Here is a 17,974-nt window from a genome sequence, read left to right as displayed (position 1 = left end):
TGCTTCCCCTAGTTCAGTTTCCTTCCTCAGCTCCCCTCTTTTCTGTGATTGTCCCCTGCTCTGGCCCGACTCCTCTCGCCTGCTCCCCCAACCTCGCCTTATCCCTTTCCATGCCTGCTTTGCTCACTTCCTTCCCTTCCTCTCCTCCTCTTCTCTTCACTCCTTCCCACCCTTGTTCGTTCCTCGCCTCCCTCTTCCCTCCCCTTCCCTGGGCATCTGTTGGGAGGGGAGTTTCCCCTGTTACACCAAGAGAAACTCTCCGTCTCTCTTCAAGGCAGGGTCGGTCTGTCTGCCTGCTGCGGGGTCGCTGGCTGGCTGCTGGGGAGGCTTTTCCGTGTGGTAGAGGCAGCTGGAGAGCGGAAAGGCAAAGCAAAGTTCAGGCTGCAGCCTCTGGTAAGAATGCAGAAGCGTGACACCCCCCTGCTCCCCCCGCCCGCTCTTTAGCTGGCTAATCTTCTCCCTTGTCTGTAGTGGGTCTCTCGTCTCTGTATGTTACCTGCCCCTTGTGGGTTCAGCACGCAGCCGCTGGGCTGGAACAGGAGCTGTGTTGAGCCTGGCTTGGCTGGGAGCCTCTCTCTTCACAATGAATAGAGCCCGGCCAGGGAAATGTCTGTTGAGCTGCTGGGACAATAACTCATGTGCTAGGGAAGGAGATATCTGAGAGAGCTGTAAATGCATCTGGGGCGCATGGTGACCTCTCCCCCAATATATTATTGGGTATTAAGGTATCATGATGTGTTTCTTGGTAGCCGGGCTGTAGATGTGCTGGGGTAAGGGTGTGATGAGAGAGGGTTAAATGGAAATGAGTAGGAATTCTGGATCATTTAGGTATCTGAGATGCAGGGAACACTGGATTTGAAGCCAGTGGGATTGGTGGTAGACATGACTCAGAGCAGAGTCTGCGAGAAGAGGTGAGAATCCTACGTAGGTAGGAGTTAGATGGCATTTAGATGATGCTATCAGCACTCAAATTCTGCTGCTTTCCTGGCGAGTCCGGGGCATGAACTCTTAGCTTCTGCAGAATCCAAGCTTTTATTGTCTTGTTTTAAATAGCCCAACTTTTCCAGGGCGCTCAGCTCCAGTGGAATTGGTGGGTGCTCAGTGCCTCTGAAAATGGTGCCATGTGTTTCTAGCCCTTCTTGTTAGGAAGAGAAATTTCCCAGCATGACCTGATGCGGGGCCATCTGTTTGAATCTGTTGATGGACAACTCCGGGGCACCTGGTGCTGCTCAGGGTTCTGCCTGCCAATGAGCGGTAGAGAAGCGGAGAAGACCCTAGTTATTTTCGCTGCAGCCTTTGGGAACTTAATGTGTGGCTGTGAAACTGACAAGAATCATGTCAATTTCATGCTGGGCACAGCTCTGAGCTGCTGCAGAGGCTGGTAGTGGAGCTGTGTGGGAGGGAGGAGCTGCCCAAAATATGGAGCCTGGGGGAAGGGTAGAGTAGCAGACACCCTACCATGCAGCAGTCTCAGGAGGAGTAGGAGAGCAATTTTCCCTTCTGGCAGCCGGGAGGGTGTGTGTGTGTGTGTGTGTGAGGAACAGGGGAGGAAATGAAAAACAGAGCCCTTGGACAGTACTCAGGGACTGCACCCCGATGGGAGTCTTAGCACCCACAGCAACCCAGTTTCTGCTTGTGCAGGTGTGCATGTAACAGCAGTACTCTGAGAGTGCTGACAGAATGGAGGGGAAGGATGGTTCCAGGGCTCCACCAGGGTGTCAGGTCTACGCTGCATCGGCGCAGCTGCAGCACTTTAATGAAGAAGCTTTACGCCAACAGCAGAGAGCTCTCCCGTCGCTGTAGTTAATCCATCTCTGTGAGAGGCGGTAGCTATGTCGGCAGGAGAAGCTCTGCTGTCTACACCAGTGCTTAGGTTGGTATAACTATGTTGCTTAGGGATGTGGATTTTTCACACCCCTGAGTGACCGTTATACACAAGTAATTTTGTAGTGTGTAGATCTGCCCTGAGACCCGGAAAGCTCAGGTTTAATTCCTTGCTCCATCAGACTCCTGGTGTGACTTTGAACTAGTCACTCAGTCTCTCTGCTCTTCAGTTCCCCACTTGTACAGTTACCCCAGTGAGGCAGAGCCCATGTTATGAGAGGATGAATACCTGAAAGGCTGAGGTGCTGATGCTAAAGTGATGGGGGAGGCACAGCTAAATATAAATAAATAAATAAATTAATGGAGATATCCTATCTCCTAGAACTGGAAGGGACCTTGAAAGGTCATCGAGTCCAGCCCCCTGCCTTCACTAGCAGGACCAAGTACTGATTTTGCCCCAGATCCCCAAGTGGCCCCCTCAAGGATTGAACTCACAACCCTGGGTTTAGCAGGCCAATGCTCAAATCACTGAGCTATCCCTCCCCCCTAGATAGAAAATTACACATCAGAGTGGTGTGGCTGAGCAAATTTCCTATTGTGCTGGATAGTGGCTGGCTGATATTGCCCTGTCTCTAACTACAGCCTGCTGCCCCGCCAGCTTGAAACCAACATGACCACGGCTTCTGTTGTAGAATCACACATTGCCTTCCTGTACTCCATTTTGCTAGATAACCCTCACCCCAGTACTCTGGACTGGACATGAGCTCAGTGCCTTGATGTCATGAGCACTGGGAATGCAATCCTTGGATGTATAAGCAGGGGAAGATCAAATAGAAGTAGGGAGGTGGTATTACCTCTGCATATGGCATTAGTAAGACCTCCGCTGGATGCTGTGTGCCATTCTGGTGTCCGCATTTCAAAAGTTACACTGAAAACCTGGGAGGGGTTCAGAAAAAAGCTACAAAAATGATTTGAAGTCTGGAAAAACCTGCCTTATGGTGGGAGCCTAGAGAAGTTCAGTCTGTGTAGTTTATCCAAGAGCAGGTTAAAAGGTGACTTGATCACAATCTGCAAATACCTTCGAGGGGGGGAGATTTCTGAGGGTCGACCGATCTTCAGTCCAGCTGCAGAACAAGACACCATTGTTGGAAGTTGAAGCTGGACAGATTCAGACAAGACAGAAGGTGCAAATTTTAAGGGAGAGTAATTAGCCATTGCAACACCACCACCTAGGAATGTGGGGGGTTCTCCCTCACTTGCAGTCTTAGAAAGGCATCCAGTTTTCATTCAAAAAGATTTGGTAGAGCTCACGGTAAAGTTATAGTCTTGAGCCAGAAATTGCAGGGTGAGGTTCTCTGGCCTGTCTTATGCAGGAGATCAGACTAGATCATAGTGGTCCCTTCTAGCCCTAAAATCAATGAGTCTAGATGCATATTCAGCTAATTACTAGACAAAAGAATAAAATTGAGCCAATATTAACAGTAAAATTCGCCCACTTCATGCAGATCAATAACTGTCCACTCAGAAAACTTCAAACCTCACCCCATGGAGCAGGTCAGAATTGATACTCCCATTTAACAGAGTGGGAAAATGAGGCACAAAGTGGCGACATGACTTGCCTGAGGATACCTAACAAGCCAGTGACAGGACTCCTCTCAGTGGGATCGCTGATGGGGCGTTCATAGAAGAATCAAGGGACTGGGGGAAAAACCAAGAAAACCTCTTATGAGGAAAGACTGAAGAGCCTGGTTTTGTTTACCTGGGAAAGATGCTGACTGAGAAGGGACGTAAGTCTGTATGGTCTAGTGGAAGTAGATTGGGAACATCTGTTCTCTGTCTCATAACACAAGAACAAAGGGACATTCAGCAAAATGAAAAGGCAGGAAATTCAAAACTGATAAAAGGAAACAAAATTTCACATGGTGAATAATTAGCCTGTGGAACCCATTGCTACTGGATGCTGTTGAGGCTAAGAATTTAGTAACAAAAAGGGATTGGACATTTATATGGATAACAAGACTATGCAGAGCGATAATAGTTCATGCTCCTGTTTCAGGCCTTTCAGCTTCTCTCTCGCTGTTAGGGATTAGGAGGGAAACCTTCATGGGGGAGGGGTGTAATCTGTCTGCTGTGGGGTTTCTTGATCCTTCCTCTGAAGCAGCTAGTTCTAGGCACTGTCAGAGACAGGATACTGGGTTCTACTGACCACAAGTCTGATCCTGCCTGACACTTCCTATGCGCTGGGCAGGGCATAAGAACTTGGATAGAGCCATACCTAGAACTGAAGAATCTTGGCTCCCTGCCCCTTGCTGTACATTCACGCTGCCACACAAGGCTGCGGGGTCTGTATCTTCAGCTCTGCAGGGTCCCCATGTCTAGAGCCCTGCACGTCTGCAGATATCCATGGGCCATGTTTGCGGATCGGCTGCAGCTATAAATTTTGTATCTGCGCAGGGCTCTACCCATGTCCCTAGCTTTGGGTGCATTCAACTTAACGCTGGATGTGAAATGAGGAGTTAGCACCTTCTTGTGACTGTTTTCTCAAACTTAGACTGAGTTTGGCTGATGTGAAGATGAGACTGATGCAGCTGACTAATTCCTGACACCATCAGTTTCCTCGCTTGGGCAAATTTCCTTCTTGCCAGTGTCAAATAAAGGGCCTGGAACATCAGTTTCTATGTAACGAATGTGTATCTCATCGTGGTGACAAAGAAAACTCACTGCGTATGAACTAGGGCCGTGCAGTCGTTCCGTGGCTGCCTGGCTTTGCTGCTGCTGCTTCTTATATCTTCCCCAAGCTACAGCAGTGCGAGAGACGCTGGGCAGTTGCATTGCAGCAGTGAGCCCCAGGCAACAGTCAAGAATCATGTCAGTTGCACTTAGCGGCTGCCTGGGCTAGAGCTGTGATCAGCAGTAAGGAGCACTTCAGCTGTTCGTGGGAATGAGTTGCTGAAAACAGAGGCAGAGGAGGGATACAGTACAGGGTAGAGTATCAAACATCTTTGTACGCCTTGTCTATTTCCTACCCCTCCCCCATTCCAAAACTACCAGGGAGTCTTTTTTTTTCGGGTGTGGGGAGGCTCTTTTTCTCTTCCCTCAATGAAACAGGAGCCCAGGGCTGAGTTAGCTCCTTGCCAGAGGCTGATCGGAAAGGTGAGAATGCCCTGGTAGGAATCCCAGCACCCTCGCCCTTCCCAGGAGCAGGGGACACTGGGCTTCCAGGGTGGGCATTGCCCCTTGAGGTCCGTGCCAGCTCCTTCCCTGTCCAGTCTATTACTGAGTTTTGCTTTGCAGGTAGCTTACGGTTTTGGTTTACGAAATGTCCATGAACTCTGCCAGCTGTTTACGCAGAGGTGATTGTCCCACAGGTGTGGGACAGGAGAACAATCAGTATTTGTGAAATGCCTTGAGGTAGGGGGGATATAGAAAAGTAGAATATTGCTCTTATTGGCTAGCATGTTTCTAAACACGCGTGATTGCCCAGGGATGTAATGCCAGTGATTTGGGGTAAGGTTGGGCCCTTGTAGTTCAGACAGGGCCGGCTCCAGGCACCAGTGAAGGAAGCAGGTGTTTGGGGTGGCCAATGGAAAGGGGCGGCACATCTGGGTCTTTGGCGGCGGGTCCCTCAGTCCCTCTCTTCTTCTGAGCTACCGCCGAAGAGGAAGAGAGGGACCGAAAGACCCGCCGCCGAAGAATGAAGCGGTGTGATTGAGGTGCTGCCGATTGGCTTTATCTTTTTTTTCTCCCCACTCCCCCCCCAACCCCCCTGCTTCACCGCTTGGGGTGGCAAAAAAGCTGGAGCCGGGCCTGAGTTCAGAACACACAGACACAGCGAAACACATTTGAATGGACCAGAGTTTAGATGATCTTGTTGTTTATGAATAATGACGACTGCGTTGGCTGAAATGGCCACCTTCTCTCCAGTCTGGGAAAAGCTGGCACGGGATCCACTGTGCGGTTAGCTAGAATGGGGAGGAGTCATTTCCTTTTTGTTCATCACCGTACTTGGCTGCTCATTATTGCGCTCCCTGTTTGAGATGCAACAGTCTCCTCCTTCCCCTGTAAACGTTAACACTGGAGGCAAGTCCCAGGTCTTAGGCAGGATCACAGATGAGCCAGGCCACTGGGCTAGTTGGAAGGGGTCACCCGGTCAGAGTGCTAGAAGCAGGCTAAGCTCAGTCTCTGAGGCAGAAAGGGAAACCTGGACTTCCAGGGTACATCTACATTGCAATAAAAAACCTGCGGCACCAAGTCTCACGGCCCGGCTCAGCTGGCTCGTGGGGCTCGGGCTGTGGGGATAAAAAGAGCAGTGTAGATGGTCAGGCTCAGGCAGGGCCCAGGCTCTGAGACCCTCCCCCTGTAGGTCTCTTATTGCAGTGTAGACGTGCCCCTGTTTTCCTAGCTGATGGGTAAGGATGAGGGCTGCAGAGGATCATGATGTTTGGTTTCTTACTGAGGTTTTGAAAGTCTCCATTTCAGCCTTTTAAGATGCTGGGGTACCATGGTGATGGGGGTTGGCGGGGGTGAAAGATGTAATATTAAAAAGGCAACAAAATCAAATTCCAAAGATGGTCAGTTTTAACGTTTGATCCCGGTTGCTCCTGACCTGGGCTCATCAGGGTACCACGAGGTGCGGCCAGTTGTTTGACTGCACTTGCGGTTTGTTCTTAAAAATACTCGAGACCAGATACGCTTGGCTAGGTTTGGTTATTGTCTAAAGACACAGCAGTGCGATATGGAAAGGAGGCATGGGAAGCAAATTCTCACAGTGTGTTCGCCTTACACAGAAGGTGTGCTTCAAAGATGAGCGTTTCAGCTAGCAGTCTTTATAAGATGATTTTACAAGTTACAAAACTCTCTCTACATCACTAAAACCCAACCCACCAGGAGGTCCCAGATCCTTTACTTGTTGTTCTGAACCTTCCTTAGTTTTGTTTTGGGTACCAACATTCCAGGTACTGGTCCGTGAAGGCACCTCCCCGGCTTGTGCCAGGGCAGAACATTAATGTATTTTTGCCTTTGACAAGTGTCCCATTTTCTAACGCCAAAGCTGACTTCAGCTTTGTGAAGTGTTGTGGGATACCTGACGTGGTGAACAGAACTGTAGGAAGAGCCTAATACATTCAGTTAACATAACTTCCCAGCACTTGTATAAAGAATGTATATTCTATTCATATCATCACATAATACCTATCAGTGTGGTGTGTACTATGCTTAACACATTTTTTGGCTAACAAGGGCAATTTAGGTGATTTTTTTCAATGCCATAAGAATTCTGGGGAAGACTGATTAGGGGACTTGCCTAAGCACCTTTAATGTAGGGGGCACTGGCCTTGGATTTAAAGAGAGAACGGTTTGCATTCATGCTGCATCCCCTCCCTTCAGCCTACAGTTCCCTGCAAAAGCGCAGTTCATGCACCGTAACTTGTCGAAGGGGTGTTTGTGGGTTCTAAAGCTGTTACAGGCTTAACATGCTGGCCAGATTTGCAGCATGTCCACTTCTAGTGGCTGGTCAGCTGGCAGATAAAACTTACTGCTGCTGCCAGCTAATGGAGTTGCCCCCCTGCCTCACATGGTAGAGGTCTGTGCTGTGCTATTAAAGGTCCTAGGTTCAAACTCTGCTTATGATTTGTGTGGGAAGAGAGGGGATCATTACACACATCGCCGACCTCCCCCCCCCAAGCAAACACTTGGTATCAGTCTGCCATGGAATGCTTTGAATAATAATTAAAAAAACTGTTTGGAGAAAGAATTCAAGCTGGGAGCTCAACCCAGAATTCCAGTGGGCGGTGGAGATTGCGGGAACTGTGGGATAGCTACCACAGTGCAATGCTCCGAAAGTCGACACTAGCCTTGGTACTGTGGACACACCCCGCAGACTTAATGCGCTTAGTGGGGGGACACACAATTGACTGTATCAAAATCGACTTCTATTAAATCGACCTAATTTCGTAGTGTAGATATACCCTCAGAGATGAAAGGCTTCTTCTTCTCTCCAGCTCTCTGGGGCAGGGAGCGCGGTTGTTTCTGAATATCGTGCAGCTAGAGAATTCCAGTGCGTGTCCTGAACAGGCTCAAACTGAAAGCACAGACAGATTTAACCTGCCTGACACTTTCTTTCTAGACTGTCCTTTTCCAGCCCTGCTGGTATCCTCCTAAATCCTAGCTGGAGGCAGTGTGAAGTTGTAAGCCAGGCCAACTGACTGCTCCTAGGAGAATGCAGTGTGTGCTCGGCTGCCAGCTCCACGGCAGCACGTCTGTGTCTTGCTGGGCAGTCGTTAATCTCTGACATGTTGCTCATGCCAGTCACGTACCCGCAGCTGCGCTCCCCGGGCTGGGGTTCCCTCCTGCTGTCGCTCTCTGATGAGACGGTTAGACTGGTGCTTCGTGAAGGTGGATGGTGCCAATACAGATCAGGCATCGAAATATGGGATCTGGTTCGCTAATGTTGCACCAGTGTTGGGTTTGTCGTGGATAACGATAGAGTTGAGAGGCAAACTAGACAGCTAATGACTTTGTGAAAGGCGACCTTTGCAGGGAAATAGACAAATGAGGCTCAGCTCAGTGTTTTGGTGCTTTGATGCATGTTGTGGGCCATAAGAGGTTTTGCAGGCCAAGTTTTGGGTTTCTGTACATTAGATGTTCAGGTCTCAGGTACTTTTTCTTGGGAAGCTGGTTTGGAATACTGGAGAATTGAGGAGGCTTAAGACGAAAGCGCCACAAAGAAAGCGAAACTGGATTGATGACGCGGGAAAGTGATGTTAATTCGGAGGGTTTAAAACTATTTTTGGCATCTGCTGAACTCAAACGCCCAATAAGCAGTTGGGAGAAAAGATCTTGCTGTTAAAGATTCAGAAACTGTAAGGAAAGGCTAAGAGCTGCTTTCAGTTCATATCCAAGACTTCCACTTCTGCCCTCTTATAAGGGGAGACAAAACTTGACATTCCTGCTATATCTGTTATGTGAAAAGCAAGAAAAGAACCTACTTTATGTGCCATGAGGCAGCAAACAGGGCACGACCCTTTGCAGGGCCCCTTTAAGAGGGTAATGGACCTATGAGAGCAGAGGAGCCGAGGCAGACAGGCAGCCTGCCGTGCTCTCAGTACTGGAGACCAATGCAGGCTGGCTCTCATCTGAACACTGTCCACCACAAGTCCCTTAGCTGACTAAGTGGCAACACCCCACCAGTGGGATAAAAGACGGAACCATCTGACTGTCCAGAGATGCTGTTAGTGACTGTTCAGTGACCATGAGGGCCCTTGCTGTGACTTAAAAAGGTCTGAGAGTTGATTAACCCTTTCATAGTTGTTATAAAGCTGTACTCTGGTGGTCCTTCATTATATATACCTTCTCAGAAGGTTTTGTGGTAAAGGCACTGGGCCGGGTCTCAGGATTTGGGGTCAAGTCCCACACCTCTGCCACATACTCCCTGTGTGACCTTGGGTAAATCACTTAATCTGTGTGGGCCTCGATTCTCTATCTGTAAAATGGGACTAATAATCTCTTCTTTGCCTCTTTAAATTGCAAGCTGTTCAGGGCAGGAGCTGTTGCTGTGTGCGCGTGCACAGCATCTGGTGCGATGGGGCCCAGAGCTCAGTTGGGGCCTCTGGGTGCCACTTGGATACTACTAATAAATAACCCCTGCCAGCTGCTGCTCTGGGGTCCTCTGCACCCTTTTGTGGCTGCCTTTCCTACTGCACCCCCCAACATAACTGATTTCCCCCCCCATCCTTTAATATTTGGTGGGGTGAAAGGGTTAACGCAGTGTCTCAGCTGCCCATCTTTGGATGGAGAGCTTCTCAGACCATAATTAATGACCAGCGAATACAGTTACTCCATCAAATTATTTACTGAACCTGGTCCATTAGGAGTAAGCTATTAAAGAGCAAAGCAGATGCACTTAGGAGTTTGGCTAATGTTCCCTCGCCCTATATCATTTCATCCCAGCTTGCGTTCCCTCGTGTGCGTTGCTGAATGCGTGTGGCCAGCCGTGATTGCCTTTAGACTGTCGCTGTGCATTGTATTATGCGTCCTGTTGTATCTTTCACCGAGAGGCTGGAGCTCAGCCTGTTTCAAAATAATTCTGCCTGCAAGCCTCGGGTGAAAGGAGTCGCTCTGTAGTGAGTGTGGTATTTGCGCTTGATTTGCAATAAGTGACCCTGATGGGGTGTGCAGCCAGGTGATGGAGGGGCTCAGAGCTTGCAAGGTCGGGCGAAAGGGAAGGCAATCTGCCCTGCTCTCCTGAAACTGCCGGTAATGGGGTGGAGCCCTCCTGAAAGACATGAGGAGAAGCAGGAGATAAGGGACAAGTGCTTCTAGGCTGTCTGGCTTTAAGGAGGTGGGATGGGGTGGGAGGGCAGGACCTTCTCCATCCTGCCTGCTTGTTTAGGAAGCTCGAGGCCAGAGGCCTAGTCCTAGAACAGAGACACTTATCAGGGGGTGATTCAATCAGAGGCGTTGTGATCTGAGTAGGTCTGGGGGTCGGGAGTCCTGGGTTCTGCTCCCAGTTCTGCCATTGTCTGGTCGTGTGGCTTTTGGCAGCCACTTCACCTTCCTGGGCCTCATTTTCTCTGTAATGCAGGGATTTAAGACCCTCTTCACTAAGCATGCTGAGGTGCTAGAAGTAATTGTGTGTAAAGCCCTCAGTGATGGAGAAATGCCCTGTGAAACGTATCTTTGTTAACCATCCCGAATGCACCAGGTGAGAGCTGGTATATGACCCCCAACGCTCTGTGCATGTTCCGTCCCCTTCCTCCTAACGAGTGGTACCCAGCAGCCGAGCTTCATCCTTCTCCATTTCCCCCCAAGTCAGTTAAACTCCGAGAGAAGTTCTAGAGCGACACAGCCAGCATGTGCCTGCTGCGGATACGGGTTGTGATGTTCCTTGAACGCTGTGTTCTTAGTCAAGAAGCCGTCCTCCCCCTCTTCCCGAGTCTGTCTGTCTCCGTTTGCCTTGCTATCTCATCAGCCCCTCTGTGCATCCTGTGCCAGCCATATCGTGCACACCATTCCTCAGCTGCTTCCCACTTCTCTCCCTGCTCTTTATCTTTTTTCCTCCTCTGTCCCCCTTCCTCCCCCAGTTGATGTTATGTACTCGCCATGGCCCCAGTCTTACGGCAGGATCTGCCTGGGAAAACCTCCTCACCTGCGTGATGCCCTGTTGACTTCATCGGGGCTCCGCGTGGGGACAAGATTGCCTGGGTCTGATTGCAGACTCGGGGCCCGGGTGCCCTCCGTGGAGTGGGTGAGCTGGTTCAGCGAGGAAGGAGCAGTCAGCCCTGTAGTGAGTGGGGGTTCCTCCTCCAGGGGGCAGTCTTGAGGCCAAGAATCCCTGGGGTAGAAAGAGAGCCAACCCGGGCTGGGTGAGAGAGCAGACCTGGCCCATTTGGGTGCAGAGACCATCTTCCTTCCCAAAGAGGGGTGAGGTGGGTGAGTGTGTCTCTGGGTGTACATGCACACACCCCGAACCGCAGCCATCTCTCCCTCTTGGTGCCTGGTTGTGTTCCTTCCCTATGGCTGCCCAGGCAATGCCTAGAGATGATTATTTCTGTTACGGTGCTGCTTAGGAGCCTCGCTCATAGAGCAGGGCCCCATTGTGTCAGGCACTGTACGTGCCCACAGAGAAGAAGACAGTTCCGGCCCCGGAGAGCTCACAACTGAAGTGTCAGATGGGGGTGTGTGACATCAGATGAGCCGGGCAAACTGGGGCTGGGGGGTTGGGAGAACGAGAGCAGAGTGGGAGCTCAGCAGAGAAGCAGCTGGCTTGGCTCACCTCTTCCTTAACCAGTGGCTATTGCGGGTCACTGGATGGTACTCGGCTTTGGCTGGAGTTTGTGGTGATCTCGAGGTCAAAGGTTCTGCTGTCTCAGCTGGCCTGTTCTATGCCCGAAGCCTGCGTCCCTCTGACAGACCTATGTGGGACCCTGGCACGGTCAGGTGCTGCCCTGCCCTTCAGCTCCCTCAGTGGCACCTTGTCTTTGTGCCCTCAGCCCTCCTTCCTGTCCCTCTGACTTCCTCCCATGATCCGGGCTCCCCTCCTTCCGTCCCTGGCCTAATCCTGAAAGCCCTCAGTACATCCTCTCCCTCCTGGCCTCCCCACCGGATGGGGGGACATGGTTACTCTTGGCGCTGTCTGGTCTAAGGGTGCCTGGGCTACAGAGCACCCAGGAGGGGCTGCTGCTCATGCACGGTATCCTGCTGTCTTAGTCCTGCCTCCGACCTGACGGACTCTCTTCTGCACCTGGGGCAGCTCTGGATCCCACCTGGGCCCTTCTGAGAGCAGGCTTGGGTGCCCATCCCAGAGACTAAAGGGAGGCTGGCCCAACAGCTAGGGCACCAGCCTAGGGCTTAGGAGACCCAGCTTCAACTCCTGGCTCTGCCACAGACTGCCTGTGTGACCTTGGGCCAGTCATGTAGCCTCTCGGTGCCTCAGTTCCCATCTGTCCAATGGGGATAAGAGCACTGGCCTGCCTCCCAGGGGTGTTGGGTGGATAAATGCATTAATGAGGTGCTATGGTGATGGGGGTCAGATAATTAGCCAGATCCCACCCCTAGCCCGCACTCTTGGAGCATGTCAGCCACTGGGAACTCAGACCACGTGGGCATGTGAAAATCCCAGCTCACTTGGGCGTTTGGTGGCTATTTGCCCCCCACCCAACCATTAAGGCTGTTTGTAACTTCCCTGGGTATGTCTGGCCTGCAGCTGGCAGTGACCCTCTCCCTATTGGATTGGGCAGCAGCTCAGGCTGATAAGCCCACCCCATCCCTGGGTCTTAACTGGGCAGGCTGGCCTGAGTTCCCGCAGGATCCGCAATGTCCACACTGCTCGAGCCCCTCCCGGCTGGGCAGCTTGCTCCCCGCGGCGGTGGGGAGATTGTGGCCCTTCAGGGTTTTAAAAATGCCTCTGCAAAAGGGCGCCCCAGAAATGGCAGAGGGTAACACGAACAGGCCTTCGGGAACTGCTCACCATTCACTTGCTATGGCCTAGTTTTGCGTTCGATGGATGTCATGTTCAAAGGAGTGGTTTTTTTTTTTCAATTCCACCAAGTATCTGGGTTTTGTTTTAAATAAACCCTTAGCATATAGGCGTCAGACAAGGTCCTGCTGCGGGTGGGAACAGACCGATTCCAAACCAGATTCAGGAGACAGTTGTATCAGCTGCAGATTTGTATATCTGACCCAGGCAGGTTGCAGGATTCTGTGGCTAAACGTGCCTAGCATTCGAGTCTGAAGTGGCGTGGAGCTGGCTTATCGAGGGATGATAGAGGGCCTAGGATTCAGCTGCACCAGTGCAAACCTCTAGTGTAGATGCAGTTGGCACAGTGCTGATAAAGCTGCACTGGGGTCAATCATGGATGTGCGAGGGCTTTGCCTGGGTGCAGTGACATCCAAGGGCAGCAGTGACCATATTATTGGCTCCGGGGAGGCCCCTGTATGGAAGGAGTCTGGAAGGGTCAGTTCAAGTCCTCGGGCACAAAATGTTCATGTGCGACTGCTTCCATCAGCGGGGATGGAAACCGGGGGCCTCCGGAGCTGAAAGCATCAGGCTTCTCGAGCTTGAGCCAGTCTCCTGTGTTTTCTGTTACTTGTTTGACCAGCATTCCAGCATGCTGTCTGAGCCGTCTCACTGCCATAGACATGAGTTGCAAAATCCTTGCTTTTTTACTCTTATTTCTGTTTCTCAGAGCCTCGGTTTCTACCACCGCTCTGCATATGCCAGTCCATGTTTCCCCACTCTCTTTTTTAAATTCATATGGACCCCTTTTACTGGCAATCCAGCGGGTCCAAGAGTTATCAAACTCCGTGGGGATCATAGGGGAGGGGATCAGGGGGTTCCCTAGTTCGAGGTTTGCTGCCATGTTGGATTGCGATTCTTACCACGGCAGGTTCGCTTACTCACCAGATCAGCGGTCGGGGTCACCAGTGTTGTGAGATGCTACCGGTGTGGTGCTCTGCTTTCTCCTACGTTAATATCACTCGGCTGCGTGTGTGTGTTCCCTCTGTGTGCTGCCCCAGCTCTGCGCAGATAGCTGACCCAGCAGACCTGAAAAGAACCCCCAATAACCACAGAGTCTAGTAAGATGCAAAGTCATGTCAACTAGGTTTATTGCGACCTTGGACACAATTGCAGTTCCCTGTAGATTACTTAGTCTACCGGGCATACTACGAGAAAGTGCCTCTTGGCAATGGACCCGGCTCAGTGGCGGGACTTTCCACTGCCCCTGTGGCTGACAAAGACACCACTCAGGGATGCATTCTTATACACAGGTACAAACAAGTTGCACATCACTCCTGACGTATTGAGGTGCAACCCCTCTACGTAGTAATGTACAACCCCTCTACGTAGCAAGGTACAACCCCTCTATGTAGTAAGGTGCCGCCTCTCACCTTGTACATGTTGGTTCGATCAAAACAACTCCATCCATCATTTTACCCTTTTGCCCCTGTCATTGGGATGGGTCGGTCTGTTCCCTGTTATATGTGGAATGTTCCAGTATTGTGTGTGTTCTGATATCTGGTGTCCAGTACCTGTTAGGTATGTCTCTTTTTGCAGCGTCAGCCCTTTCCTTGCCAGCTTCTGTGAGCAGGGTCTGGCTCACAGCTTAACTTTGCTTTATGTTATAGCAAAGTCTTGACCATTATTTTAGTTCAGGCCTCATACTGGGCCTTTATTAGGGCCTTCACTTACTACAGGTGTGGCTGGGACTGTAAGGAACTGGTGTAGATCAGCCACAGGAGGAGATGTGTAACGAGTCTGGCCTGGTGAGTCAGACCTGCTGCTTAAAGTGCTCTCTGCCCTCCTGAAATTGTGATCTTACTGGGGGCAGGTACTGTGTGTTCTGGGTTTGTCCAGCGCCTAGCACGACAAAGCCCTGGACTGTGACTGGGGCTCTGGGGGCCACCCCAGCATAGAGAACGGTTGGCAGTCTCAGCTGAAAAGCCAGGGCCTGAATAGGCTGCAGAGATTGAGGCAGAAGCTCCCCTCAAGGCAGGTCTGAGTAGGGTGAAGGGAGTGCGGGGGAAAACATGCCCAGCTGTTGCCCTTGCTGGGTCTATCTGGTCAATAAACCCAAAGCAGCTCCAGGCTCCAGAGCAGTTAATCTGGCACGGCATTCACACAGCTTGGAAGTGCCCACGCCCCAGGCGTGGAGTGGTCTGTTCAGGATTGAGCTAAATCAAGGTGATTTAAATCAGCGATTTTAAACCATCATTTCAATCTCCAAGTGGAAAGTCTCAATTTAAATCTGAGATTTCAATCAGCTTTTCCATTTGTACTTCAGTTATTTTCTAAGGAGAGGTGCATTCTCGTTGGTTGATATAACCACCAAAACATGTTGATTTACAACTAAATAGAGCCTTTATGCTAGATTTGGTACATCTTTTTGTTATTTTGGAGAGTACGCTATAACTTTATACAGTTAGTTGAGCAATTCTATAGCTTAATATTTTTCAATTCTTATAGTACATGTTTAGTGTGTTAGAAAATGGTGAATGACATATTGCTTGTTTATTGGATAATTAACTTTTTGCTCATGATTTGTATCAAGCTCCATTAGGATGTGAACTGGAATTTAATTTAAAACAGTGAATGATATTTATTTTTATTAAAGAAAACAACCTGGTGTGTTTTGGATACATAAACTTCTCATCAAAACATGGTTCACATTTACAGCTACATGATCTCTTAAACAGAGGAATTAACTGTAATCAGTGAATTAAACGAATTATTTCAGCTTAGCCAGGGAAAAATGTCAAATATGCCTAAATGAAAGCTTAAAAGTTCCCACTTGCCTGAGGCCTGATCTACACAGGGAGGGGGGGGATCAATCTAAGTTACGCAACTTCACCTATGTGAATAACGTAGCTGAAGTCGACGTACTTAGATCGACTTACCGTGGTGACTTCACTACAGTGATTTGACTGCTGGCGCTCCTCCATCGACTCTGCCTACGTCTCTTGCCAAGCTGGAGTACAGGAGTCGATGGGAGAGCGCTCGGGGATTGATTTATCCCGTCTAGACTAGACACAATAAATCAATCCCCGCTGGATCGATCACTGCCCACCGATCCGGATAGTGAAGACATACCCCGAGTCTCTTGAAAACGAGACAATAGTCTTCTGAGTTACTCAGGCTTTTAAAACTAGATCTTATCCACTCTCTCTAAGTTTGTATTCATAGACTGGAAGACAGACCAGTTTTCCTGCTTTTTCAACTCCTAATCGATTTCTCAATTTTGAACGAATTAGTCCAAATGAAGGAAATGTTCTTTCTCTGCCTGCAGAAAAGCCTACTGCTGTCAAAAGCTGGTTTAACTCTTCAACATATGTGGTTCCAGGTGCTTAGCTAATGACTTCCTCCAGTTCAGTGCTGTGACTTTCTTTAAAAACATCATCAGCAAACATGTATTGCTGGAGTAGTTCACCTCCGCTCTGCTGCTTTTTCAGCAGTTATCCCGGGACTTTGGGTTGAGAATATTGGCGAGAAAATGAGGCGGAGTAAGTGCTTGAGCCATCTGCTTCTTTGCTGCCTGCAATCTAACTCTGATGCTGGGTATTTCTTTCTTCAATGTCTCTTGAGGTTCTTTCTAGATGCCAGCAGCGTTAACAGTCCAGCAGCAATCTTTGTGCCGTTTGTCCAAAGCTATGGAAGTAGGTTTCAGTATATTGGGCAGATCTTCTACGTTTCTCTTCACTCCATTGTTGACGACTTTGGCTGTGATAGTTCCATCTATATTGTCACAATTTTGCTTCACAAATTGTCATCAGAATAGATCAGTTCTTAATAAATAGCTCAAAAGCAGTCAACTGCTGAAGTCCATCACATCTCTTGGGGGAGAATTAGTTCAGATCCTCCTGCTCTTTTCAGTGACGCTGAAGCAAAGTGGTTGTCATAGAAGTATTTTGCAATTTCAGCAACATTCTCCTTTATTCCTGGAGGTGCACTCAAGTCTTTGGCTAAAAGATGTGTCTAATGAGCACTGCACTCCTGTGTTAAAAGTTTCACGTTCCCTTCATTACCTTCTTCTAGGTTTCCTCTCATCTTTGCTACATCTGTAGCATCACATGTGACAAAGCTACACACTTGAATTTCTGTTCAGTGTTAGAGCTTTTATTGCCACTTTTACATATTTTGCTATATGGGCATTTCCTGATAGATCAATTGTTTCTGTAAGATAGACCAATGATTGTCAACCTGTGGTCCATGCATCCCATATGCCTGTGTCTAAGGGGTCCGTGAATGACCTAGACTTAAAACTGACAGAACAGAAAGAACAGGAGTACTTGTGGCACCTTTAGAGACTAACCAATTTATTTGAGCATAAGCTTTCGTGGGCTACAGCCCACTTCATCGGATGCATAGAATGGAACATATAGTAAGGAGATATGTATACACATACAGAGATCATGAAAAGGTGGGAGTTGCCCTACCAACTCTAAGAGGCTAATTAATTAAGATGAGCAATTATCGGCAGGAGAAAAAAAAACGTTTGTAGTGATAATCAGGATGGCCCATTTCAGACAGTTGACAAGAGGTGTGAGGATACTTAACATGGGGAAATAGATTCAATGTGTGTAATGGCTCAGCCATTCCCAGTCTCTATTCAAGCCTAAATTGATGGTATCTAGTTTGCATATTAATTCAAGTTCAGCAGTTTCTCTTCGGAGTCTGTTTTTGAAGCTTTTCTGTTGCAAGATTGCCACCTTTAAGTCTGTTACTGAGTGACCAGAGAGGTTGAAGTGTTCTCCTACTGGTTTTTGAATGTTATGATTCCTGATGGTCAGATTTGTGTCTATTTATTCTTTTGCGTAGAGACTGTCTGGTTTGGCCAATGCACATGGCAGAGGGGTATTGCTGGCACATGATGGTATATATCACATTGGTAGATGTGCAGGTGAACGAGCCCCTGATGGTGTGGCTGGTGTGATTAGGTCCTATGATGATGTCACTTGAATAGATATGTGGACACAGTTGGCATCGGGCTTTGTGGCAAGGATAGGTTCCTGGGTCAGTGTTTTTGTTCTGTGGTATGTGGTTGCTGGTGAGTATTTGCTTCAGGTTGGGGGGTTGTCTGTAAGCGAGGACAAGTCTGTCTCCCAAGATCTGTAAGAGTGAGGGATCATCTTTCAGGATAAGTTGTAGATCTTTGAT

General features: G+C 49.2%; 1 protein-coding gene across 1 annotated transcript in view; it reads left to right on the top strand.

Annotated features, from left to right (window-relative positions):
* Positions 1 to 248: 248 nt before the first annotated feature.
* C5H20orf27 (chromosome 5 C20orf27 homolog) overlaps positions 249 to 17,974 on the top strand; it is a 156,715-nt gene continuing 138,989 nt past the window's right edge. The window contains exon 1 of the mRNA XM_034771761.1: positions 249 to 393. The gene's annotated coding sequence lies outside the window, so the exon portion shown is untranslated. The remainder of the gene's footprint in view (positions 394 to 17,974) is intronic.

The sequence above is a fragment of the Trachemys scripta genome, chromosome 5 (assembly GCF_013100865.1).
Source record: "Trachemys scripta elegans isolate TJP31775 chromosome 5, CAS_Tse_1.0, whole genome shotgun sequence".
Classification (NCBI taxonomy): Eukaryota; Metazoa; Chordata; order Testudines; family Emydidae; genus Trachemys; species Trachemys scripta.
This window is presented reverse-complemented; position numbering and strand designations above follow the sequence as displayed.